Below are 25,745 nucleotides of genomic sequence, written 5' to 3'. Positions count from 1 at the left end.
TCACCGTGTGCCACACAGACACCAGGAAGTTAACCAGCTTGGGCTGCTGCTGATTGGTTGGCAGACACCTCTGTTTCTGTTTGGCTCTCAGTCTCCATGTTGCTGATCCTGGATCTGCTGAGATGTCCCAGGCCATTGTTGGCTTTGATCCTCATACATTTAACTTTGTCCTCAGAAAGAACAAGTTCCAAAAAGTCAAACAGGGACTACTTTTGCATTTGACGTAGCCGAACTGCATGCGCCTGGAGAAGCCAAAAGGCTTACAGCACCTGGTATTCCCAGGCGGTCTCCCATCCAAGTACTAACCAGGCCCGACTCTGCTTGGCTTCTGAGATCTGACGAGATCAGGCGTGTTTTTTTTTTTTTTTTTTTTTTTTTTATAAAGTTTGTAAGCCCATTAGGTCACATGTCATGAATCACTCAGTACCCACGTAACTGAAAATGCAACTACTTGTAAACTCTGCATCCAGTTTTTTGACAAAGATAGTGACAAGCGTGAAAGCCTTGAGCACAGACAGGAGGTGTTCATTTAGTGTGTTCCCAGTATAAGAGAGGAAGTTGTTCTGATCTACTGTTAAATGAAAAGTAAAAGAGAACGTTTCTTACTGACTGAGCAGCATTACCCCCTGCAGGTTGTAGAGGGAATTGAAAAAGCTTACAGCACCTGGTATTCCCAGGCGGTCTCCCATCCAAGTACTAACCAGGCCCGACCCTGCTTAGCTTCCGAGATCGGACGAGATCGTGCAGGTTTTTTTTTTTTTTTTTTTAAGTACAAATTTCACCATACAACAAATCACATATTTACATGTATACTCATTTGAACCTTATATACACATATATTATTTACAATACAGTCAAAGCAAAAACACAAATTTGTGAGGCTATCATTGGGTCTTCTCCCTCTCTTCCATCCCACAGACCTTCTCACGAAACCATATAAATGGAACCAAAAGACAGAAATCCATTATGACAGAACAAAAAATTAGTGAGACAGCCCGTGGTTCTTCACTTCCCTCTCGCCCACAGGCCCCCTCACCAAACCATAGAAATAAAAATAAAATTTAAAAAATAAAACTATAACTATTAACAGAAAAAACAACTTGACAAAACTAAAACTAAAACTAAAACAAGTGAGACAGCCTGCAGGTCTCCTCCTTCTCCTCTCGCCCACAGGCCCCCTCACCAAACCATTGAAATAAATAAAAACATTAAAATCCACCCTTGCTCTACCCAAAGTCTAACTTCACATCCCCTTCCCCAATCTGTATGAACGTGCTCCCCTCCACAAAACCCTCGGTGAACTCTTCTGCCCCCAAGTGTGTTAAAACCCTGTGCACGTCCCTTTTCGTGATGCTTTTAAAAATACTCCACACCTCCACTTTCTTTCTTTCATAATGTGCTATGTCCCTCCTCATTTTAACAGCATACCTGGCGTGACTTAAAACATAATTTATCAAATTTGCATTCTTCCCTTCCATCCTTCCACTCACTCCAAACAACCACACCTCTCTCCAGCCCGTTTCCCCCCACACTTCTTTATCCCAACATCTATTTATGAATTTTCTCATTTTCTTAAAATACTCTACCAGTTCCCCACATTCAACAAACTCATGCATACACGTTTCCACCCCCACACTGCACACATCACATTCTTTCTTTACATTCACATCAAATCTACTTATTAATAAAATATTAAAAATCCTGTTGTGCCTCAACATAAAATCAAAGTTCTCGCATTCAGGGGTGTTAAATTTAACCCTTAGGTTTTTCCATATTCCTTTTTCATCCATGTCCTCCATCACCCTCTCCCACACTTTCTCCGCTGCCGGTCTCTTTATTTCTTTCCTTCTCAGACTTCTGTATATCACCCTTGCTTTCACACTCATTACATTCATCCTCCCCTCCCCTTCCCCCACATACATTCCCATTTCTCCAGCTTCATTTTCATTTTCCCCCACCTCACCCTCAATCATTTTCACCCATTCACTCGGCATTCCTTCCCTTATTTTCCCCAATACTCCTTCTGCCGTTCTCAGCGCCATCTCATCCCCCCTTTCTCTCACCTCGTCCACCATCACCTGTGCCCTCATAAATCCTGGTACATATTCATACACTATATCCCCCACTTTCCTGATCCCTGCCCTCCACATCAGCCTATTATATATTGTGCTCCCCCCACACGTGATTTTTGGGTTTAAAAACACTGGCTGCTCCCACACCTGCCTCACATTCTTACATTCATACTCCACATTTTTCACAAACTCCCCCCACGCTCCCAGCACCTCCTTATGAAACTCAGACACTCCGCTTAACATACCTTCCTTCAAATCCATGTACACCGCACTCCCACCACATCCACCACATTCATCTATTGCCCTCCCTAGAAACACCTTCCACACTTGATCTTTTTTATTTTTTTAATATCTTACCATCATTTTCACTCTCATTGCTTTCTTTTTCCTTTCTAGATTTATTAGTTTTAACCCACCATCCTCGTACTCATTCTCCAACACCTCCCTAGCTATCCTCACTCCTTTCCCATCCCATAAAAACTCATTCACCGTTCTCTCCATCTCCTTCAACACTCTCTCAGGCACATCCAACACATTCATCACATAACCAATCTTACTCACTATTAACGCATTCACCACCACCACCTTCCCCCTCAGTGTAAGCCCTCTCTTCTTCCAAAACTCCAGTGTTTTTTTGATGCTATTCATTAGCCCTTCATACTGCATATCTCTCCCTTCTCTGGCCTCTATCCCTAAGTTTACACCTAACACTTTAAAATAATCCTTCTTCTCCTTCAACCCTAGTTCTGTTTGCCCTGCTCTACCTGCCCCTATATACATGACCTCTGACTTTTCTTTGTTCAATTTTGCCCCTGATGCCCTATCATACAGCTCTACACTCTCTAAGACCTCAGCTACGCTCTCCCTGTCCCTAACCGTAACTGTCGTGTCATCTGCATACTGATAAACTAAGCTTCTGTGCCCCCCTGGCAACTCTATGCCTCTGATCCTGTCGTTGTTCTCCAGCATCGCCGCTAAAGGCTCTGCAGATATCGAGTACAGCAGAGCCGATAGCGGACACCCTTGCCTAACTGACCTCTCTAATCTAAACGTGTCTGTGATTATCCCATTTATTTTAACACAACTAACTGCCCTATCATATAACCTCTTAATCCATCCCACTAACCTCTCCCCAAACCCTACCTTTTCTAACACCCTGTACAAGTATGTGTGGTCTACTCTGTCAAATGCTTTGTTCAGATCTAAACTAACCACTAACCCTCCTGTTCCTCCCTTCATGTAATCTATCGTGTCCCTGATGCTACTTATTGTGTCTGCTATGTCCCTACCTGGTATGCTGTAAGCCTGTGTGCTTCCCACCACCGTCCCTATTACTCTTTTGATCCTGTTTGCTAGCACCCGTGCTAATACTTTATAATCTCCATTTAACATGCTCAGTGGTCTGTAGTTTTCTAATCTGTCCCTATCCCCTTTCTTGTGTATTATACTAACTAATCCTGTCATCATACTAACTGGCATCTCTCCCTTTTCTTCTATCCATTTAAATAGTTTATCTAACACAGGCACTAAATCCTCTCTAAACTCTCTGTAGAATTCCCCTGTCAACCCATCTAACCCTGGACTCTTATTCCTCCCTAACCCCCCTATCGCTTTCTCTATTTCTCCCGTCCCTATCTCACCCTCACACATGTCCCTGCCCTCCTCTGTTAGCCTAGCCCTCACCTTTGCTATTACCTGCCCTATGCTCTCCTCATCTACCTCTTCTTTCCTAAATAAATCCCTATAAAACTCTTCTACTCTATCCGCTATCCCTACAAAATCTTTTATCTTCTCTCCCTTCTTCCCTTCTACCTGTTCTAAGAAATTCCTCTTCTGCTTTGTCTTCTCTAACCCTAAAAAATATCCTGTGCACTTCTCTCCCTCAATGGCGTATCTGGCCCTGCTTCTAACTATCGCTCCCATACACTTCTTCTGCTCTATCCCTTTCAGCTCCTCCTTAATTCCTATATACCTCGCTAAATCATGTCCTGCTTCCCTATCTGCTCTCTCTGCTTCTCTGTCTAATTCTCGCTTTAACCTCTGTTCTCTTTCCTTCTCTTCCCTACTCCTGTTTCTACTATAAGCTATGCTCAGATCCTTTATCTCCTCTTTAAAGCTTTCCCAACACCTCCCAATGTCATCCTCATACATGTTTTCATTTATTCTCCTTGCAATACATTCTCTCACTTTCTCCTTATACTTTCTTTCTTTCAGCATCTCACCATTCAAACACCACACTCCTCCCCCCCTCCTCTCTATGCCTTGTCCTAAACTAAACCCTACCATCATGTGGTCGCTCAGTGCAGTTACCCTATATTCTATCTTACCTATCTTATTCTCTATGTCCCTCGTACTGAGCACTAAATCTATCCGGCTCTGCTTTAACACCCCTCTCACCACTTGCCTCCTTGTGAACTCCCTCTTCTCTGGATTCCTCTCCCTCCATACATCTATCAATCCGTTCACTCTCATTACCTCTTTCAACACACCTCTTGTAGAGTCGCTCTTAAAGCACACACTCGCAGATGCATCCTGTCTCCCACACCATACGTTAAAGTCTCCCACCACCATGCAGTTCTCCCCACACATTCCTCCTATTCCCTCAAAAAAGATCTTTCTCTCCTTCTCCTCATTTGGTGCATACACATTTATTAGTCTGTATTCTTTCCCCACATAATCGAACGTGATCCCTATCACTCGCCCCTCCCCATCATCCATACACTTCTTTATATTGCCGACTACTCCCCTCTTCACTAAAATAGCCACCCCTCTGGACTTTGCCCCACTATTATTCACATACATTTCTCCCATCCATTCCTTCTTAACTTCTCTCATGCACTCCTCATCCCAATGTGTCTCTTGCACACACATGATATCCCCGTCACACACCTGCCAGGCTTGTTGCCTTCTGTTTTTGTCACGCATCCCATTTACATTAAACGATGTAATTTTTAACATAAATAGTAGTATATACACAATTATTTTTCTCTTCATTTTAAACTCTTTTTCACCTTCCCAATCCTTTTCACTTCTCTTTTCCCCAGAGGCCTTTTTCTAGTTGCCATCACCTCCTCCATGTTATCCCCGCTGCTGTCTGTTACTTCACCCATTGCCCATTCACATTCCTGCCCTGCCCGCAAGTCCTCCCTTGACCCCCCTACCCCCCTCCCTGCTGCCTCCTCAGTCCTCTGCTTGCTCCACTCGTCTGCCGTCTTCTTCTCTCCACCATGGCTCTCCTCTCCTCTCCTCTCCTCTGTCCTCTCCTTGCTCGCTGCCGTTGTGGCCATCTCTCTCCTTCTCCCCTCTCATCTGCGTTGGTGTCTCCTCCACCACCGTCAGGTCCTCCTCCTCTCCGTCTCGCTCGCCTCCCTCCTCCATCTGCTCCACCTCTCCGTCAACGAGCTCCAGGTTCTCTCCTTCACATCCGCTCTGCTCCTCCTCTCCACCAGCGAGCTCCAAGCTCATTGCTCCACCTCCGTTCTGCTCCTCCTCTCCGTCAACCAGCTCCAGGCTCTCTGCTCCACCTCCGCTCTGTACCTCCTCTCCACCAACGAGCCCCAAGCTCACTGCTCCACCTCCGTTCTGCTCCTCCTCTCCGCCAACAATCTCCTGGCTCGCTCCTCCACCTCCGCTCTGCTCCTCCTGTTCTCCGTTGTGCTGCTCTTTGTCTGTCCCATTATTGCACTCTCGTGCGTAATGCCCCTGTTTTGCGCACTTATGGCACTTGAATTCCGGACATTCTCTTAGAATATGTCCCGGCTGGATGCATAGCCGGCATACTTTAACTTGTCTGTCATGTATTACGCGAAAGTATTCTCCCCCCTCCAGGGTTTCAAATTTGGTCGAATACGGCAGCGATTGCACTTTGTCGTTGAATTGAACTTTGCAAAATCGCGTGCCGTCGGCCACGTCTGTTCCTGGCCATTTCCTCCTTTTAATCGGCGAAGTTGCCTTCACCCCCCAAGTTGCTAATTTTTGGCATATTTCCTCGTCCGTTATGTACGGGGGCAAGTTAAGGAAGGATACAACCAGTTCATTGCTTCGAACTTCCTTTGTCATAATCCGCACTCCCTTCAATAAGAAGCCGTCCATGAGGCGCGCCTTGCCTTTCCCGTCCTGCATGGTGATCTCAAATGTGCTCTTTGCCTTCATTCTGCAGGCAAGAACTATACCGCAGCTTTCTTTTATGCCTCTCAGCAACTCCATCAAAGTCACTTTGTCTGGCCCTGCTAGCTCCACAATCACGGTCAGCTCCTTTTTGAAGCCACCATCTTTCACATTTTCTCTGTCATTCTTCATATTCTCTTCATTCAAACTCGCACTTCTGCTTTCTCCATTCCAAATTGCTGCATTCACTTCTCCATTATTTCTCACTTTCTCTCCTCCATTTTCATTTTCTCCTTTATTCATACCTTCATTTACTCTCCTAATCTCGCTTTCTTTCCCACCATCATTCCCTCGCCTGTCATCCGTCAGCCATTCTCCATTGTTCAGTATCGTTGTCATTTTCCGTTCCATTTTTCGTTTGCCATGTTATCCGTCCGGTTACAAAAACACACGAAACGAGGACGTTCCCCCGAACAGCGAAGCTGCTGGGGGAATAAAACAAAACACACAACTATACAAACAAATCTAACTCACACACGGTCAGTCAAAACACTCACCAAACACTTTCACTCACTCTTTCAAACGCATGCGCTCTCTCTCAATCAAATTGCTGCAGGGCACCGACTGTCACAAGTGATCATGGGGGTGTGGCCCTAAGCCAGCAAAGGAATCCCAAACCAGCTTTTTATAGATTCTGAAACAGAATCTGTTATTGTATTCCGACTTGTAAAATAGAACTATACTGTTTAGAGAAGACGCAGTTTATGAGCATGTCGTGGGATTGAGCTTCTCTGGTTTCTCTATATGACAACGGACACAAAACACACAGGGAATAGAGGAGCTTGACAGACAGTCATCTGAGAGTCCCATTTTTAGCTGCAGAGAACAATCACATCAGGGAAGTCAACGTGCAGGCTCAACAGCAGCCTCTAAAGCCAGCTCTCTGGTAAAAATAGGGGAAACGTATGGTTCCAGCACCTATATAACATATATTTGTCACAGGGACTGCGGCTTACGGCCACACCGCCCTGAACACGCCCGATCTCGTCTGATCTCGGAAGCCAAGCAGGGTCGGGCACTGCACGAAAAGAGGGATTTGTGTCACTGTGGACGGCAGTGAACTTCCGCGAATTTGCCTAATTTTCGGACGCACCTGGGCGCTTGCAGGCAGACAAACTTTAAGTTTGTTGAGCGACAAAATCGTCGGAAACGAACCCGACTCACGGCGGGCTCTCACAGCGGGGTGCTAATGGCCCAGCGATTAGCACCCCGCTGTGAGAGTGCCTGGACCTCTCACTGGCCTTGCTGGTATTGGACAAAAAAGGCACGTGATTACATAAAAAAGCTCCTGTAAAGCTGTCCGCCCATTGGCCAATAAGGTTAATATATGCATACTTTATATGGGCATATCACTCAGCAATTATGATTAATAATTGTGATTATGATTACTAATATTCCTGGGATGTTTGTGTACTTCATATATTCACGTCATTCTTATAAGCTGCACTATGACTAGGCTAATGCAGGCATGAATGACGTGAATCTATTGAGAATGAAAAAGGAAACTTTTTTTTTTTAAAGCGCTTTTATTGCCACACCACACAATGTACATAGCTTACATTGTAATAAGAACCATGTCGATAATAAAGAATTGAAAACTATATACATACACTGCTGTAGCCTACAATATACACAATAAGCCTAAACGCCGCCGTTTGGAATCCGCATTCTTCGCATTCCTCCGGTCCCTGCAGGGTCTGCGGGAGTTGTCAGACGTCCTCATCCTGGATCAGAGGCTGGCTTCTGGGAGCTGTTGGAATAACCAATAAATAATCCATGCACAGCATATTGACAACTTGTCTATAAAGTAACGAAAGTCATATTGACAGCATATATGTTCTTACTCTCTTTCACTCTTCTGTTGTGAGACTGTGAGTATTTCGGGTTGGCTTCAAGACGCGCCTGTAGCACAGCACACAGGTCCGTCACGCAGCTAAAAACAAACAAACAAGAGGAATGAATAAAATGACCAGTGCTTAAAAGTGTCAGTGCCAGAGCCGTGGTAAAAGTCAGCGCCGCTCACCCTCGATAGTGTCCCCGTCTGCCTCTCTGAAGTTCGGACTGTTTGCCACCGCCTCCTTCAAGCGACTCGTTACATCCATATTGTGAGGTGACAGTAGCCTGTAAAAACAACAGGCCTATGGTTAATAAAAAAACTGCATTAACGTAACATCGGGTCCAACTCAACTAGATATTGGGAGAACATTCACTTATTCTTACCCTTGACCTGGATTATAATGCCACGGTGAGTTATGCAGGCGGCGAACCGCTTCCTATAAATTGAAAACACGAAATTCATTTTTTTTTTGTAATTCACTTTTTTATTGCTTTTCAACAGTACGACAAAAGGAACAACATATGAACAATGACAAGAATAGAACAACATAGCATGAGAAAAAAAAAGAAAAAACAGGAAAAAAGAAAAAAAAAAAAAACAGAAAAAGAAAAACCCACACACAAAACATTACTCGCTAAAAAATGCTTACATAAACTAAACTAATCCAAACATAAAAATAATTACATACATCTACATACACAGGGTTAACATCTCCAGCATCTCACCTGGCTTCGTCACTCACGTCCAACAACAAATTAGACTTTTGTCACAGTTAGGACACATCTCGCCATCCACATAAAGATTCATCAACATTTCCCCACCAATCAACCATCTCGCACCACCCTTATGAAGGGACCCCATAGTTTCATGAATATCTCCTCCTTATTGTTCAGCCTGAAAATCAGTTGCTCGTAGCTCGCTATTTTGTTCATTTCTCCTAACCACTCTTTAAATGGTATGAAATTTTTGGTTTTCCAGTGTCTTAAAACAACCTTGCACCCTGTAGTAAGGGCCAATCTACACCATAAAGTCTGCTGGAATGATAAGTCTATTCCCTCTGTTATTATGCCCAAAATACATAGGGCAGGGCTCTGAGATAAATTTGTCTTGAACACTTTGTTAATGAAAAATATTGCATTTTCCCAAAGGTTTTGTGTCATTTCACACTCATACAACATGTGTAAAAGTGTTCCCTTACTCCTCTCACATCTCCAGCACAAGTCAGATTCACAGAGCTTTAGTCTCGCCATCTTACAAGGAGTCCAATAAAGCCTATGTATGATTTTATATGTAATTAAGCGGGTCTGTATTTCTCTAGATGTCTTATACCAGGATCCGGTTATTTCCTTCCACTTCTCCATAGTTATCTCACCCCGTAGATCCTCATCCCATGCTCTCTTGAGACCCTCAAGTTTTGGTGGGTGGGATTGTCTCATAAAACTGTAATATCTAGATGCCCCACCCCTAGTCCCCTGGTTGCTCTGGACTAGTTTTTGTAACTCAGTTTGAGGTAACAAGGGGAGTTTTCGTTGTGCAGACATTATACAGCTTCTTAATTGCAGATATTTCCAAAAGTCTCGTTTTGGGATTCTGTATTTAGTTGCAATTTGTGTAAAGGACATAAAATTGTCCCCCTCAAAAACATCCCCAATATAGCTAATCCCTGCTTCAATCCAGGACTTCCAATAGATAGTTTTTTTTCCAACTTTCAATAGTTTGTTATGCCAAAGGGATGACCTTCTAGTAAAAAAAGGGTTTAGTCTAATAAGACGATGTGATGCTTGCCAGGTTTCCCTTGCAAACAACAACAGTGGGTTTCTATATGGAATTTCTCCCTCAGTTTGTGAAATAAAAGCCTGTAACGGGATTGGCTCAGTAAGTTCTTTTTCAATCAAGACCCAACCCGGAGCTTGGTCCTCTGCAGTATATATTTTGGCCATCTGATTAAGAGAAAAGGCATAGTGGTACCAGTCCACTCTTGGCAGGTTAAGACCTCCGTCCTCCTTTGCAGCACACATTTTAATTCGATTTAAACGAGGTCTTTTACCTCCCCATAAAAAAGCATCTACTGCTGTATTGAATTTTTTAAGTAGTGCAGGAGGGAAGCTCATGGGTAGTAGGTGTATGATATAGTTAATCTGTGGAACAACCATCATTTTAAGAATGTTTATTTTTCCCAGCAGAGATAACCCTAATTTAGCCCAGTTTTGTAGGGTGCTCTCGATTTTCAAAAGCAGGGGGAGAATGTTTTCTGTTACTATATCTTTTAAACCTGGTGTAAGCTTTATCCCTAAATACATTAGACCTGAAGGAAGCCATTTAAACTGCCAATTCTGTCTAATACTTGGTGGACACAGTCTAGAGAGGGGCATTGCTTCTGATTTTCCCCAATTTATTTTGTAACCTGAGATATGAGAGAAGGTATCAATCACAGACAGAATCTGAGGGACAGCTGTTTCCGGATTTGTGGTCAGTAACAAAATGTCATCCGCATACAAAAGTAATTTGTGTTCCATCTTTCCAGCTTGGATACCTTTGATATTTGTGTTATTTCTAATGGCAGCTGCTAAGGGTTCCAACGCTAAAGCAAAAATTAGGGGGCTCAGCGGACAACCCTGCCTTGTGCCCCGGTGAAGGAGGAAGTGTGGGGACATTCTTCCATTTGTTAACACTGAGGCCTTGGGGTTACAGTATAGAAGTCTAATCCATTTTATAAATGAGGAGCCTAATCCGAACCTAAATAGTGTCCTAAACAAATATCCCCACTCCACTCTATCAAACGCCTTCTCAGCGTCGAGAGAGAAAGCGACCACAGCTTCAGGGCTATTTCTTACTTGCCAAATTAAATGAAGTAATCTCCTAACATTATCTGCAGATGACCTTCCTCTAATAAAACCAACTTGGTCTGGATGAATAAGACTGGGCAGGTGCGCCTCTAGCCTTATAGCTAATATCTTGGCCAATATCTTTGCATCTACATTAATTAGAGACACCGGGCGATAGCTTCCACATTGCTGCGCATTCTTACCTTTTTTATGTATCAGAGTAATTACTGCCGATTGCATACTTTCTGGCATTTTGCCCCTTTCAATTGCATCCCTGAATACTATCACTAACCTTGGTGCTATTAGGTCCACAAATTCCTTATAAAAATCTGTCGGTAGTCCATCATCCCCAGGGGACTTCCCAGAGCTCATTTTTTTAATAGCTTGCTGAACCTCTTCTAATGTGACATCTCCCCCTATTTTTTTTTGTTTTTCCTCGGACAGGGTCGGCAGGTGTGCCTGTGACAAGAACTTATCTATATCCTCCTGGTCAATTGTACCCTGGGATGAATACAATTTTTGGTAAAATACCCTAAATGTTTCATTGATCTCCCCCCTGTCTGTCATTAAGGTCCCTTTTTCATTCTCCACAGAAGTTATTAAAGTGCGATTATACTGTTGTTTTACTCTCTGGGCCAGAAATCTCCCTGCCGCTTCACCTTGCTCGTAGTATTTTTGTCTACATTGAAACAATGCATACTCTGCCTTCTTCTGTAGAATACAGTTTAATTCAAGTTTCATTTTGTTTAGCTGTGTAAACACCGCTGGATCTAATTGGGATGCATATATTTTTTCAAGATCTTTAATTTTTTTCTCCAATTCAAGTAATCGCATAGTATTTTGTTTTTTCAAATAAGAACTGTGTTGAATTAAGCGGCCCCTCAAACAGGCTTTGAATGCATCCCATTCTAGGCCTGGGTTGGTAGTTGATCCTTCATTAAATTCCCAATACTCAAGAATTTCCTTTCTAATAAAATTACAGGATTTTTCATTTTGAAGTAGAGAGGTGTTGAGTCTCCAACGGCTTCTAGGGTTATCAGATAAAGACCCCAAACCTAACACCACTTCAACTGGAGCGTGGTCTGATAATACAATATTACCAATTGAGGTAGTGATAGTTGTACTCACTAATTGTTTGGATATTAGGAAATAGTCTATCCGTGAATATGAAGAATGTGGGTTTGAGTAGAAGGTGTATTCCCTATCTTGGGGGTGCAGAGTCCTCCAAATGTCAACTAGACCCAGCTCCTCTTCTAAAACATCAATAGCTACTTGGGATTTATGTACTAATCTTGTATTGGCAACCTTTGACTTATCTAGGGTCGGGTCCCTTACCTGATTAAAATCTCCCCCAATAATAACGTATGTATTCCCCATTTGTTTCACAACATTGCAAATGTCAACAAAAAAATCTGGAGAGTCTATATTTGGTGCATAGACATTGATAAGAGAGCATCTGCTGCCACATAGGTCTACACTGATAGCAACCCACCTACCTTCCCCGTCCGAGAGTTGTTTGTGGATAGTGATGTTTAAATTTTTACGAATTAGTATACAGACGCCTCGTTGGCTTGATGAATAGGCACTATAAAATATTTTACCAACCCAATCCCTTTGTAACTTAGTTGATTCCTCATTATTTAAATGAGTCTCCTGCAAAAAGCAGATGTCTACTTTTTTTTGTTTTAGATATAGAAGAAGTTTCTTCCTTTTAATAGCAAGATTTGCCCCTTTAATATTCCATGATATGACCTTAAGCATATCTGCCATATTAATATAACCCTTCCGCTATTTTACCCTCAAGCATCCTGTCAATTTCTGAGATAAATGCCAGTGAAAGTGGTACCATGTGAGAAATGGCCTGAATTTTATGTCTCCCTGAGTTAAATAGGTGCACATACAAAACACACACATAAAAAGAAAAAAAGAAAAGAAAAAGACACACAGACCCAGACACATATGAGAACCTTGAGAAGAACAGAACGGTTCTCCATAACCCCCCAAACCAAAACAACAGAATAGTGCGTCCGTGGAGCTCGAAGTCCTGACCCGCCAAACACACCCCCCCCCCTCCTCCTCCTCCTCCACACGCGTCAAATACACACACCTATTATCTTATAGGCTACAGAACTTAACTAAGCCTGTATTTTGTACAAGCAACCACATAAATCCAAAACCTAAGTCATATAAAGAGCAGGAATTTAATGTCTTAAAGTTATATTCCAATCCGGAAAAAAAAGGTCCGGTCTGCTCCAAAATAATATACCTGCTGTTATTACGCAGTTTTTTTTTTTTTTTTTTTTTTTTAAAAGAGAAATGTAACAGATGCAGCAATATTGCAATGATTTAACTTCTTTACACCCTTAGATATGGTGAACACAAGCATACTCGAACAATATAGACATAACTGTATCTTATCTGATATTATATCCCAATATGTACCTGGAGAACAGAGGATGACTCTCGTGATAGTTCACCTAGATGGAGCCTAAAGACGGCTCATCCGACATCTCCAGTAATCAATAATGTCCTCCGTGTCGCGTTGGGATCTTCATGAGGCTCTCCCAGAAATAAAGCTTCTCACCTCCTCTGGAGAAGCGAAGGTGTGTCGGATATTTTCATCCACAACTCTCAGCACGGCTGGGTATAACATGGAGTACCGAAGCCCCTTCTCCTGCAGCTGCTTCTTCACTCCATCAAACTTTTTGCGCTTCTGGATGATGTCCTGTGAGAGATCCTGGTAAAAAGATACCCGCTTGCCTCTCCATTCCACACGATTCTTCTCCCGGGCCGCCCGCAGCACTGCTTCTCTGGCTCCAAACCTCAGGAAACGCACCAGGACATGTCGGTCTCTGTTGCCCCGCTGACCTGTTCTATGGGCGCGCTCGATTTCGAAGTCCGGACCCATTTCGATATCCAATGCTTCCTCCAGAAATGTCTGTACAAACTTTTGCATGTCTCGTCCTTCGGCGCCCTCTGATATTCCAACTATACGGACATTATTACGGCGGCCGGCGTCTTCCAAGTAAGTTACTTTTTCCTGAAGTTGAGCGATGGTTTTGGTAGCCGTGTCCACCGCGACACCCAAGCTTTGGTCTTTATCTTCCAGGGCTGAAATTCGAGTCTCAGCTTCAGCCACCCGAGCTCCCAGTTTCTCCACCGCTGTTTGAACTGCATCCATGCCCGACTTTAACCCACTCATACTAGAAGCGATGTTCTGTAGCAGCGCCTTAATGTTCGTTAGCTCAGCTGCAGTATCCATCTGCAGTGGGTCTGTAGTAGCCGCCATGTGCTCCTCTGTGCCTTCCTGAGTCTGTCGAGTTATACTTCTCAAACCGTACTGTGTAAGGGTTTTCTGGACTTGTTGCATATTAATATCAAGTTGTAATTCTCCGCACGCTTATTTTCAGTGTTTAGGATATGTCAATCCTTAAATAAAGGAGGGGGTAAGGTGAACGGCTTCGTAGCGGATTCCCTACACGGCCATCTTAGATGCTCGCTCCACCGGAAGTCCGAAATTCATTTTTTTTAAATAAAGAAACTCACACTGGTTTTCACGTGATGGACACAATTAAGTTGAGTTTAGCCTAAAGCCACAGTCAATAACCTACTCTTACCGCGAATTTCGGATTCTGTATCCGCCTTCTCTTGGGGGCGCGCTCTTCAACTTCTCTGGAATGTAACTTCAGTCCATTCTCGACGGCCATCTTGCCTCCAACCTAGCGAACCTCTGGTCGATTCCCTCCAGCACCCTCTCCACGACCGTAGCCACAGTGCTGGCCACCATACGAGACATCCCGGTCATAGCATTCAACAGGACTTTCATTTTATCTGCCTGTAAGCAAGTGAGTGAGTAAGTTTAATATACAGCACATTTAAAATCAGCGAGAACTGTCCCAAGTGCTGTACAGTGTCAACAAGACTAAAATTAAACAATCAAATGGTCATGTGCAAGTAGAAAAAAACACACAAACCTGTAGACCCGCAGAGAGTTGCTGGGGAGTTGAAAGCTAGTAGTCTTCCAGCCCATTGTATTCCGCATACCAGGGCAGTTTTCAGTGATTTCTGTCTGCCTTTCTGCCGCCAGATCTGCTCCTTAAACTTTTTGTTTACACTGCACGACACAATGTTTCTCATACGTGATTGAACGAGAGCTTATGCGAGCCGTTAAGCTCCACCACTCATATGCGTATACGTCATTACACGGAATACTCGCGAGACAACCTCCCGTCCTTTTGCTATTTAATGTTGTCTGACCACAGCTGGCAATTTGCACTGTGTTGACACAAAAATGGACTCTGCAAGGAGAAAGAAAAGACCTCGGCGATATTGTGACCATTGTGACACCGAATTAAGCCATACACAATAAAACACTGAGCGCACTACTGCACATTATGTATACAGGCCAGATTTATATATTTTTATTTCTATTTTATTTAAGAAACCTTTTAGAATATTGCTGTTGCATGCTTATTTTATCTTTATCTTATCTTTATTATTATACATTTGGACATCCAGTGCGGGCAACAAAGAAAATAATTTCTTTGTTCAGGGAAACACGTTTCTAACTGCACACATGACAATAAACCTTTGAATCCTTGAATCCTTGAATTTTGCCCACAAAAAGCGGTATTACAAAAGAGGTGTTTGGGAGAAAAAAAACCAGATATGCATCACCTGTCACCAGCAGACAGCGTGCACCTCTTCTTTTTCAAGACAACACAGCAACAAACTTGGCTGGAGTTGGAGGTGATGGTGATGAACGTGTAGAAACAGGCCTGCCCACCCCCCACCTCACCTCACCCCACCCCACTTGAAAATGACTGTGGCACCTCCTGACCTGATCACTGGCATTTACATATTAAAGGCTCTCCTAAGTAGGGGAGGGGAGGGGGGCATGGGGGAGCAGTTGCCAGGTCAATTTGCGACAATTTGGGCCAAGTTTTCACTTTTACCACCGCAAATGCAGGGGCTCAACGTATGCGGACATGTAAGGGGCCACATACATCCACAAATCCTTCTTTTCATGCAGTGGGGCCTGGTTAGTAGCTGCAGAGAACAATCACATCAGGGAAGTCAACGTGCAGGCTCAACAGCAGCCTCTCAAGCCAGCTCTCTGGTAAAAATAGGGGAAACGTATGGTTCCAGCACCCATATAACATATATTTGTCACAGGGACTGTGGCTTACGGCCACACCGCCCTGAACACGCCCGATCTCGTCCGATCTCGGAAGCCAAGCAGGGTAGGGCCTGGTTAGTACTTGGATGGGAGACCGCTTGGGAATACCAGGTGCTGTAAGCTTTTTTCTCTTCTCTCTGCGGCCTGCATGTAACATCTGACCATCACCGTGTGCCACACAGACACCAGGAAGTTAACCAGCTTGGGCTGCTGCTGATTGGTTGGCAGACACCTCTGTTTCTGTTTGGCTCTCAGTCTCCATGTTGCTGATCCTGGATCTGCTGAGATGTCCCAGGCCATTGTTGGCTTTGATCCTCATACATTTAACTTTGTCCTCAGAAAGGACAAGTTCCAAAAAGTCAAACAGGGACTAGTTTTGCATTTGACGTAGCCAAACTGCATGCGCCTGGAGAAGCCAAAAGGCTTACAGCACCTGGTATTCCCAGGCGAATTCTCCTCCAAGTACTAAAGCGATCGTCAGCCGTCCAATGGTTGAGCAATGCTGAGCAGAGCTGAGCAGCGATCAGCCAATGGTTGAGCAATGCTGAGCAGAGCTGAGCGCTCAACAGACCAATCATTGAGCGAACAGGCTCACGCAGGCTCACGCATGTGTGTGACGTCACACTGGGGTCGTCTGCATTTCAAACCAAGATGGCGGTCGCCGGTAACTGTCAAATCTAGCGATACACATTTGACGCTCTCGTTTCCCTCAGGTAAGTTCAATTTTCTTCATTCTTAGCTCTTTCTGTTTGGAATTTGGTGGTGCATTTAGCCAGCTAGGTGTCACTTTTGCTGTGTTGAATGTTTCTTTGAAAACCGGCAGATTAACGCGACTGTTAACAGCTGAACCGGCGAATCCAGCGATAGCCTACAGTACACATTTGACGCTCCCGTTTCTCTCAACTAAGTTCAATATTCTTCATTCTTAGCTCTTTCTGTTGGTAAATCGGTGGTGCATTTAGCCAGCTAGATGTCACTTTTGCTGTGTTGAATGATTCTCTTAAAACTGGCAAAAACGATTAGCATCCTGCTGTGAAAATGAATGACCTACCTGTAATGTAACCTGACGATCCCTGGAAATACTTTAAAAACGTGATCAGACACTCTACCTCGCTTCTTAAGATCATAGAGATGGTGTTACAACAATTTGGATTTGAAATTCGATGTGGAAATATGCTTTAGAAGTGTAAACATGTCAACGATTTGTATGCTACAAACAAAGTGATGAATGAATGGGCTGTTTTTGGTTACTACTTTTATGAGGGCTGTAGGGTCTCTAAAAATGTATTTAAGCCCTCATCTGCTTTTAGTTTTACTCATTTATTCACTTTTTACTGTACCAGATCATAAGCACTTTGTTTCACCTGTTGGCTGTGGAAAGCAAATAGCACATACGTCATATCGATACTCATTACATGTATATTTTATATTTCCAGAATATTTGTTGAAGAGCCAGAGCCTGTGCCTTCTGTGAGACGGCCCGTTCAGCCCACAGCGTCGTCCTCCTCCACTCGTCCAAAGCCTGCTGCGCCCACCCCCATTCTGCCAGGGCCTGCTGCATCCACCCACCTCCAGCCAAAGCCTGCTGCATCCACCTATGGACCACCCCCTGTGTCGGCAGCACCCATACTGCTGGTTCTCCCCTCACAGCCACAGGCTCCCTCCGTCCTGTTTCGTGGGCCATCGTGCAGCCAGAGCTTTGTACCTCCTGCACCAACAGTCTCGGCACTCATGCCGAACAAGTCCTTGCGGCCATGTGGGGCTTGCCACGTGCCTAATTGTGGTGGACAGCGGAAGAGGTACACACCTCCCAAGGACAAAGTGGCTGGAAGCACCCAGAAAATTTTTTCCTACTGTCCAACCACTAGGAAATCCACCACCTCTGGGTTTGACAGTGTGGTGTACGACAGCTTCATACACTTTAAATGTGTGGTGGATGCAGAGTTGGAAAAGAGGGGAACTGTGTAAATAACTGTAAATAATTGTGTAAATAACTTTGTTTGTGTGTGTGTGTGTGTGTGTGTGTGTGTGTGTGTGTGTGTGTGTGTGTGTGTGTGTGCGTGTGTGTTTGTGTTTCAAAGTATAATCTATTATTTATATAGTTCAAAAGTTACAAATAATGCACTTTACAGTTCTTGTGTTTGTTTTTTTATTTATGTTGCTGTTAAAATGCACTTTATTATCTTTTTATACAAACATGTTCTGGGCTATGTTCAGTATCAAGGCCAATCTAACCTCAATCATTTTAACCGTAATCAGTTCTGATCTAACACAATTAGTTTACATACCCTTTAGTGGTTGTTCATGTTCAGATAATCTGTGTTTTTGTCATGCGTGTTGTTTGTTTGTCTTTGTCAGCTTCATGTCTTTGTGATGTTTGTATGTCTGTCAGCTCCATGTTTAACTGTATGATTGCAAATGGTAGTACATGTTTGTCTCTCGTCTTGTCTCGTGTTCTCGCTCGTAGATCTGTACCTTGTCGTGGTGAGCGAGCTTTAAACCAAACAGATCTTGTATACTTGTGTTTTCATGCATTGCCTTTTAAATGAAACACATTCTGGATGAAAATTAAAAGTTGTAAAAGTATTTCAAGTATTTTGGAGTCTCTGTATGCTTGGGTTTCAGAAGGGTTGGGATAGTGTAAGATAACACATCAATTCACTGATACATTACACCCTTTCTTAATTCAGCCCAAAAATGTAACAGTTACACACGTTTCCACTTGACTATATGAATCTCATCAACTGAAACTATGAAAATAATACACAAAACATTCAGCAGACTAGTGGATTTCAATAGATAGATAGATAGATACTTTATTGATCCCCATGGGGAAATTCAAGAAATTAGAAAGGAAATCAGGCTTTGTACATAACAATTTCCGTAAATAACACTTCAGGATTTTGACCACCAGATGGCACCATCCGTTTTGATCATTTTCGATCGATCCCAGGGTTGAGCAATATGTACTTGGGGGGGTCATGAGCCATTCCCAGGCGGTCTCCCATCCAAGTACTAACCAGGCCCAACTCTGCTTGGCTTCTGAGATCTGACAAGATCAGGCGTGTTCAGGGTGGTGTGGCCGTAAGCCAGCAATGGAATCCCAAACCAGCTTTTTATAGATTCTGAAACAGAATCTGTTATTGTATTCCGACTTCTGAAATAGAACTATACTGTTTAGAGAAGACGCAGTTTATGAGCATGTCGTGGGATTGAGCTTCCCTGGTTTCTCTATATGACAACGGACACAAAACTACACACAGGGAACAGAGGAGCTTGACAGACACTAAGTTATCTGAGAGTCCCATTTTCAGCTGCAGAGAACAATCACATCAGGGAAGTCAACGTGCAGGCTCAACAGCAGCCTCTCAAGCCAGCTCTCTGGTAAAAATAGGGGAAACGTATGGTTCCAGCACCCATATAACATATATTTGTCACAGGGACTGTGGCTTACGGCCACACCGCCCTGAACACGCCCGATCTCGTCCGATCTCGGAAGCCAAGCAGGGTAGGGCCTGGTTAGTACTTGGATGGGAGACCGCTTGGGAATACCAGGTGCTGTAAGCTTTTTTCTCTTCTCTCTGCGGCCTGCATGTAACATCTGACCATCACCGTGTGCCACACAGACACCAGGAAGTTAACCAGCTTGGGCTGCTGCTGATTGGTTGGCAGACACCTCTGTTTCTGTTTGGCTCTCAGTCTCCATGTTGCTGATCCTGGATCTGCTGAGATGTCCCAGGCCATTGTTGGCTTTGATCCTCATACATTCAACTTTGTCCTCAGAAAGGACAAGTTCCAAAAAGTCAAACAGGGACTAGTTTTGCATTTGACGTAGCCAAACTGCATGCGCCTGGAGAAGCCAAAAGGCTTACAGCACCTGGTATTCCCAGGCGGTCTCCCATCCAAGTACTAACCAGGCCCAACTCTGCTTGGCTTCTGAGATCTGACGAGATCAGGCGTGTTTTTTTTTTTTTTTTTTTTATTTTTTTTTTTTTTTTTTTTTCTAGAAAAGATGAGCAACAGGTGCATAAGCAATCAAATCCAATTCATTAAAATGAAAATGAGTCCAAGTCATACATACAAAGCCAATTCCAAGAGATTTTCCAGGCTAAGGAAAGCAACAGGTGTTCAATATACATATCCGGTCTTGAATAGTTCAAAATAAGTCGCTGTCTGTGGGATTGTATCTGTTTACTTGTACATCTCAGTGTTCTTAATGTGAAGTTTGATGGAACAGCGCCCCCTGTTGGTTAAAAAAACACCCACAGCACCTGGTATTCCCAGGTTGCCTCCCATCCAAGTACTAACCAGGCCCGACTCTGCTTGGCTTCTGAGATCTGACGAGATCAGGCGTATTCAGGGTGGTGTGGCCGTAAGCCAGCAAAGGAATCACAAACCAGCTCTTTATAGATTCTGAAACAGAATCTGTTATTGTATTCCGACTTGTAAAATAGAACTATACTGTTTAGAGAAGACGCAGTTTATGAGCATGTCGTGGGATTGAGCTTCCCTGGTTTCTCTATATGACAACGGACACAAAACTACACACAGGGAACAGAGGCTTTTGACAGACACTAAGTTATCTGAGAGTCCCATTTTCAGCTGCAGAGAACAATCACATCAGGGAAGTCAACGTGCAGGCTCAACAGCAGCCTCTCAAGCCAGCTCTCTGGTAAAAATAGGGGAAACGTATGGTTCCAGCACCTATATAACATATATTTGTGACAGGGATTGTGGCTTACGGCCACACCGCCCTGAACACGCCCGATCTCGTCCGATCTCGGAAGCCAAGCAAGGTCCGGCCTGTTTAGTTCTTGGATGGGAGACCGCTTGGGAATACCAGGTGCTGTAAGCTTTTTTCTCTTCTCTCTGCGGCCTGCATGTAACATCTGACCATCACCGTGTGCCACACAGACACCAGGAAGTTAACCAGCTTGGGCTGCTGCTGATTGGTTGGCAGACACCTCTGTTTCTGTTTGGCTCTCTGTCTCCATGTTGCTGATCCTGGATCTGCTGAGATGTCCCAGGCCATTGTTGGCTTTGATCCTCATACATTTAACTTTGTCCTGAGAAAGGACAAGTTCCAAAAAGTCAAACAGGGACTACTTTTGCATTTGACGTAGCCAAACTGCATGCGCCTGGAGAAGCCAAAAGGCTAACAGCACCTGGTATTCCCAGGCGGTCTCCCATCCAAGTACTAACCAGGCCCAACTCTGCTTGGCTTCTGAGATCTGACGAGATCAGGCGTGTTCAGGGTGGTGTGGCCGTAAGCCAGCAATGGAATCCCAAACCAGCTTTTTATAGATTCTGAAACAGAATCTGTTATTGTATTCCGACTTCTGAAATAGAACTATACTGTTTAGAGAAGACGCAGTTTATGAGCATGTCGTGGGATTGAGCTTCCCTGGTTTCTCTATATGACAACGGACACAAAACTACACACAGGGAACAGAGGAGCTTAACAGACACTAAGTTATCTGAGAGTCCCATTTTCAGCTGCAGAGAACAATCACATCAGGGAAGTCAACGTGCAGGCTCAACAGCAGCCTCTCAAGCCAGCTCTCTGGTGAAATAGGGGAAACGTATGGTTCCAGCACCCATATAACATATATTTGTCACAGGAACTGTGGCTTACGGCCACACCGCCCTGAACACGCCCGATCTCGTCCGATCTCGGAAGCCAAGCAGGGTAGGGCCTGGTTAGTACTTGGATGGGAGACCGCTTGGGAATACCAGGTGCTGTAAGCTTTTTTCTCTTCTCTCTGTGGCCTGCATGTAACATCTGACCATCACCGTGTGCCACACAGACACCAGGAAGTTAACCAGCTTGGGCTGCTGCTGATTGGTTGGCAGACACCTCTGTTTCTGTTTGGCTCTCAGTCTCCATGTTGCTGATCCTGGATCTGCTGAGATGTCCCAGGCCATTGTTGGCTTTGATCCTCATACATTTAACTTTGTCCTGAGAAAGGACAAGTTCCAAAAAGTCAAACAGGGACTAGTTTTGCATTTGACGTAGCCAAACTGCATGCGCCTGGAGAAGCCAAAAGGCTTACAGCACCTGGTATTCCCAGGCGGTCTCCCATCCAAGTACTAACCAGGCCCGACTCTGCTTGGCTTCTGAGATCTGACGAGATCAGGCGTGTTCAGGGTGGTGTGGCCGTAAGCCAGCAATGGAATCCCAAACCAGCTTTTTATAGATTCTGAAACAGAATCTGTTATTGTATTCCGACTTCTAAAATAGAACTATACTGTTTAGAGAAGACGCAGTTTATGAGCATGTCGTGGGATTGAGCTTCCCTGGTTTCTCTATATGACAACGGACACAAAACTACACACAGGGAACAGAGGAGCTTGACAGACACTAAGTTATCTGAGAGTCCCATTTTCAGCTGCAGAGAACAATCACATCAGGGAAGTCAACGTGCAGGCTCAACAGCAGCCTCTCAAGCCAGCTCTCTGGTAAAAATAGGGGAAACGTATGGTTCCAGCACCCATATAACATATATTTGTCACAGGGACTGTGGCTTACGGCCACACCGCCCTGAACACGCCCGATCTCATCCGATCTCGGAAGCCAAGCAGGGTCGGGCCTGGTTAGTACTTGGATGGGAGACCGCTTGGGAATACCAGGTGCTGTAAGCTTTTTTCTCTTCTCTCTGCGGCCTGCATGTAACATCTGACCATCACCGTGTGCCACACAGACACCAGGAAGTTAACCAGCTTGGGCTGCTGCTGATTGGTTGGCAGACACCTCTGTTTCTGTTTGGCTCTCATTCTCCATGTTGCTGATCCTGGATCTGCTGAGATGTCCCAGGCCATTGTTGGCTTTGATCCTCATACATTTAACTTTGTCTTGAGAAAGGACAAGTTCCAAAAAGTCAAACAGGGACTACTTTTGCATTTGACGTAGCCAAACTGCATGCGCCTGGAGAAGCCAAAAGGCTTACAGCACCTGGTATTCCCAGGCTGTCTCCCATCCAAGTACTAACCAGGCCCGACTCTGCTTGGCTTCTGAGATCTGACGAGATCAGGCGTCTTCAGGGTGGTGTGGCCGTAAGCCAGCAATGGAATCCCAAACCAGCTTTTTATAGATTCTGAAACAGAATCTGTTATTGTATTCCGACTTCTAAAATAGAACTATACTGTTTAGAGAAGACGCAGTTTATGAGCATGTCGTGGGATTGAGCTTCCCTGGTTTCTCTGTATGACAACGGACACAAAACTACACACAGGGAACAGAGGAGCTTGACAGACACTAAGTTATCTGAGAGTCCCATTTTCAGCTGCAGAGAACAATCACATCAGGGAAGTCAACGTGCAGGCTCAACAGCAGCCTCTCAAGCCAGCTCTCTGGTAAAAATAGGGGACACGTATGGTTCCAGCACCTATATAACATATATTTGTCACAGGGACTGTGGCTTACGGCCACACCGCCCTGAACACGCCCGATCTCGTCCGATCTCGGAAGCCAAGCAGGGTCGGGCCTGGTTAGTACTTGGATGGGAGACCGCTTGGGAATACCAGGTACTGTAAGCTTTTTTCTCTTCTCTCTGCGGCCTGCATGTAACATCTGACCATCAACCTGTGCCACAGAGACACCAGGAAGTTAACCAGCTTGGGCCGCTGCTGATTGGTTGGCACACACCTCTGTTTGGTTTTGGCTCTCAGTCTCCATGTTGCTGATCCTGGATTTGCTGAGATGTCCCAGGCCATTGTTATGGTAAATTCGATGTCTGCTAACCTTTTGTCTCTTAAAAGACACCTTGTTGTAGACCCAATGTCTGCAGACCATGTGTCTGTTGATTAACACATTGACAATAATCATTCAAATGACCATTGTCTCCGGATTCTGCATCTCCCCAAAGTGCGAGACTTTCCCCCAGGGGGTGTGGCAAGGAGACAGTTGGAGAATAAACACGGTGTGTTCTTTCAGGTGTCACCTGAAAGTCCAAACCCTCCTCTTTCTGTATAAATGCTTCTTATTTCCTTTGTTCTGGGTCTCTTCTCACCACGAACGCTGACTGGTGAGGATTGACCTCTTTTGCAGAAGAAAATAAACACGTGGCCGGCCGGCACAAACATTGAAAGTCTATATTTCACTTCTCATCAGATGTAATAGGATGGTAAGCAAAATCTTAATATGGAGTTAAGACAGAAATTCCATAACACCATTGTTGGCTTTGATCCTCATACATTTAACTTTGTTCCAAGAAAGGACAAGTTCCAAAAAGTCAAACAGGGACTGCTTTTGCATTTGACGTAGCCAAACTGCATGCACCTGGAGAAGCCAAAAGGCTTACAGCACCTGGTATTCCCAGGCGGTCTCCCATCCAAGTACTAACCAGGCCCGACTCTGCTTGGCTTCTGAGATCTGACGAGATCAGGCGTGTTCAGGGTGGTGTGGCCGTAAGCCAGCAAAGGAATCACAAACCAGCTTTTTATAGATTCTGAAACAGACTCTGTTATTGTATTCTGACTTCTAAAATAGAACAATAGTGTTTAGAGAAGACGCAGTTTATGAGCATGTCGTGGGATTGAGCTTCCCTGGTTTCTCTATATGACAACGGACACAAAACTACACACAGGGAACAGAGGCTTTTGACAGACACTAAGTTATCTGAGAGTCCCATTTTCAGCTACAGAGAACAATCACATCAGGGAAGTCAACGTGCAGGCTCAACAGCAGCCTCTCAAGCCAACTCTCTGGTGAAATAGGGGAAACGTATGGTTCCAGCACCCATATAACATATATTTGTCACACGGACTGAGGCTTACGGCCACACCGCCCTGAACACGCCTGATCTCGTCCGATCTCGGAAGCCAAGCAGGGTCGGGCCTGGTTAGTACTTGGATGGGAGACCGCTTGGGAATACCAGGTGCAGTAAGCTTTTTTCTCTTCTCTCTGCGGCCTGCATGTAACATCTGACCATCACCGTGTGCCACACAGACACCAGGAAGTTAACCAGCTTTGGCTGCTGCTGATTGGTTGGCACACACCTCTGTTTGGTTTTGGCTCTCAGTCTCCATGTTGCTGATCCTGGATTTGCTGAGATGTCCCAGGCCATTGTTGGCTTTGATCCTCATACATTTAACTTTGTCCTGAGAAAGGACAAGTTCCAAAAAGTCAAACAGGGACTACTTTTGCATTTGACGTAGCCAAACTGCATGCGCCTGGAGAAGCCAAAAGGCTTACAGCACCTGGTATTCCCAGGCGGTCTCCCATCCAAGTACTAAGCAGGCCCGACTCTGCTTGGCTTCTGAGATCGGACGAGATCAGGCGTGCTCAGGGCGGTGTGGCCGTAAGCCAGCAAAGGAATCACAAACCAGCTTTTTATAGATTCTGATACAGACTCTGTTATTGCATTCTGACTTCTAAAATAGAACGATAGTGTTTAGAGAAGACGCAGTTTATGAGCATGCCGTGGGATTGAGCTTCTCTGGTTTCTCTATATGACAACGGACACAAAACTACACACAGGGAACAGAGGCTTTTGACAGACACTAAGTTATCTGAGAGTCCCATTTTCAGCTGCAGAGAACAATCACATCAGGGAAGTCAACGTGCAGGCTCAACAGCAGCCTCTCAAGCCAGCTCTGTGGTAAAATAGGGGAAACGTATGGTTCCAGCACCTATATAACATATATTTGTCACAGGGACTGTGAAG

General features: G+C 44.5%; 11 non-coding genes and 2 pseudogenes across 11 annotated transcripts; 7 read left to right on the top strand and 6 right to left on the bottom strand.

Annotated features, from left to right (window-relative positions):
* The first annotated feature begins 16,084 nt into the window (after nt 1-16,084).
* On the top strand, nt 16,085-16,203 carry LOC142393584 (5S ribosomal RNA). Its single transcript, XR_012772146.1, has one exon. It is a non-coding gene; the product is annotated as a 5S ribosomal RNA (ribosomal RNA).
* Nucleotides 16,204-19,528: 3,325 nt separating this feature from the next.
* LOC142393573 (5S ribosomal RNA) lies at nt 19,529-19,647 on the top strand. Its single transcript, XR_012772145.1, has one exon. It is a non-coding gene; the product is annotated as a 5S ribosomal RNA (ribosomal RNA).
* A 692-nt stretch (nt 19,648-20,339) lies between these two features.
* On the bottom strand, nt 20,340-20,458 carry LOC142393636 (5S ribosomal RNA; annotated as a pseudogene).
* Nucleotides 20,459-20,816: 358 nt separating this feature from the next.
* On the top strand, nt 20,817-20,935 carry LOC142393611 (5S ribosomal RNA; annotated as a pseudogene).
* Nucleotides 20,936-21,233: 298 nt separating this feature from the next.
* LOC142393126 (5S ribosomal RNA) lies at nt 21,234-21,352 on the bottom strand. The gene has a single exon (XR_012771746.1). It is a non-coding gene; the product is annotated as a 5S ribosomal RNA (ribosomal RNA).
* A 357-nt stretch (nt 21,353-21,709) lies between these two features.
* On the top strand, nt 21,710-21,828 carry LOC142393562 (5S ribosomal RNA). The gene has a single exon (XR_012772144.1). It is a non-coding gene; the product is annotated as a 5S ribosomal RNA (ribosomal RNA).
* A 298-nt stretch (nt 21,829-22,126) lies between these two features.
* On the bottom strand, nt 22,127-22,245 carry LOC142392628 (5S ribosomal RNA). Its single transcript, XR_012771270.1, has one exon. It is a non-coding gene; the product is annotated as a 5S ribosomal RNA (ribosomal RNA).
* A 358-nt stretch (nt 22,246-22,603) lies between these two features.
* Nucleotides 22,604-22,722, top strand: LOC142393491 (5S ribosomal RNA). The gene has a single exon (XR_012772090.1). It is a non-coding gene; the product is annotated as a 5S ribosomal RNA (ribosomal RNA).
* Nucleotides 22,723-23,020: 298 nt separating this feature from the next.
* On the bottom strand, nt 23,021-23,139 carry LOC142393501 (5S ribosomal RNA). Its single transcript, XR_012772100.1, has one exon. It is a non-coding gene; the product is annotated as a 5S ribosomal RNA (ribosomal RNA).
* A 358-nt stretch (nt 23,140-23,497) lies between these two features.
* LOC142392572 (5S ribosomal RNA) lies at nt 23,498-23,616 on the top strand. The gene has a single exon (XR_012771217.1). It is a non-coding gene; the product is annotated as a 5S ribosomal RNA (ribosomal RNA).
* Nucleotides 23,617-24,373: 757 nt separating this feature from the next.
* LOC142392627 (5S ribosomal RNA) lies at nt 24,374-24,492 on the bottom strand. The gene has a single exon (XR_012771269.1). It is a non-coding gene; the product is annotated as a 5S ribosomal RNA (ribosomal RNA).
* Nucleotides 24,493-24,849: 357 nt separating this feature from the next.
* On the top strand, nt 24,850-24,968 carry LOC142393269 (5S ribosomal RNA). Its single transcript, XR_012771882.1, has one exon. It is a non-coding gene; the product is annotated as a 5S ribosomal RNA (ribosomal RNA).
* Nucleotides 24,969-25,266: 298 nt separating this feature from the next.
* Nucleotides 25,267-25,385, bottom strand: LOC142393459 (5S ribosomal RNA). The gene has a single exon (XR_012772063.1). It is a non-coding gene; the product is annotated as a 5S ribosomal RNA (ribosomal RNA).
* Between the last annotated feature and the right edge of the window lie 360 nt (nt 25,386-25,745).

The sequence above is a fragment of the Odontesthes bonariensis genome, chromosome 11 (assembly GCF_027942865.1).
Source record: "Odontesthes bonariensis isolate fOdoBon6 chromosome 11, fOdoBon6.hap1, whole genome shotgun sequence".
Taxonomy (NCBI): domain Eukaryota; kingdom Metazoa; phylum Chordata; class Actinopteri; order Atheriniformes; family Atherinopsidae; genus Odontesthes; species Odontesthes bonariensis.
This window is presented reverse-complemented; position numbering and strand designations above follow the sequence as displayed.